The 540-nt window shown below is 43.9% G+C and overlaps 1 pseudogene; it reads left to right on the plus strand.

Annotated features, from left to right (window-relative positions):
* LOC145391111 (5S ribosomal RNA) overlaps positions 1 to 17 on the plus strand; it is a 121-nt pseudogene extending 104 nt beyond the window's left edge.
* Positions 18 to 540: the final 523 nt, after the last annotated feature.

Raw genomic sequence — 540 nt, forward strand, 5'->3', positions numbered from 1 at the left:
CACCAGATGCTGTTGGCATCCCTACGTGTCAAGTGGGGTTGGTGGAGGATTAGTGCCCCTCCCTGTAAAACAATTAACTCTAAGCCCTTGGCCACCCCGTTTGGGATACATGGCGTCTGGCAATGAATGAATGAATTAAAACGTCCCGAGGTTTTCCGCACCTCCAACATCCCCCAGTCCCGAGCCTTTTTGGAAAAAAATTTTTTTGGCTAAAACTTCCGCTTTGGTTGAGAAACGAAGGAAAATCACCAAGAAAGGGCTTACCGTGGTCTATAAGTGGTCGGAACAGGTGAGGTCCTCCGCGCCAGGTATCGTATTCTATCATTGACGTGTCAGGCACTCACGTTTTCTATGGTAGGGAATACTGGGAGAAACAACACACAACACCTCTATATTTATTGAATTTGAACTAATAAACAATAACAGTAGCAATATAATGGTTTTCAGACACATATATATGAAAAATAAGCATTGTACCATCGCGCGAGCATAGCGAGTTAGGTCCGAGTCGTAACATGCTATATGCTAAGTTTCTTGTAT

The sequence above is a fragment of the Coenobita brevimanus genome, chromosome 16 (assembly GCF_032717465.1).
Source record: "Coenobita brevimanus isolate Jiangsu-jjx chromosome 16, ASM3271746v2, whole genome shotgun sequence".
NCBI classification, from domain to species: domain Eukaryota; kingdom Metazoa; phylum Arthropoda; class Malacostraca; order Decapoda; family Coenobitidae; genus Coenobita; species Coenobita brevimanus.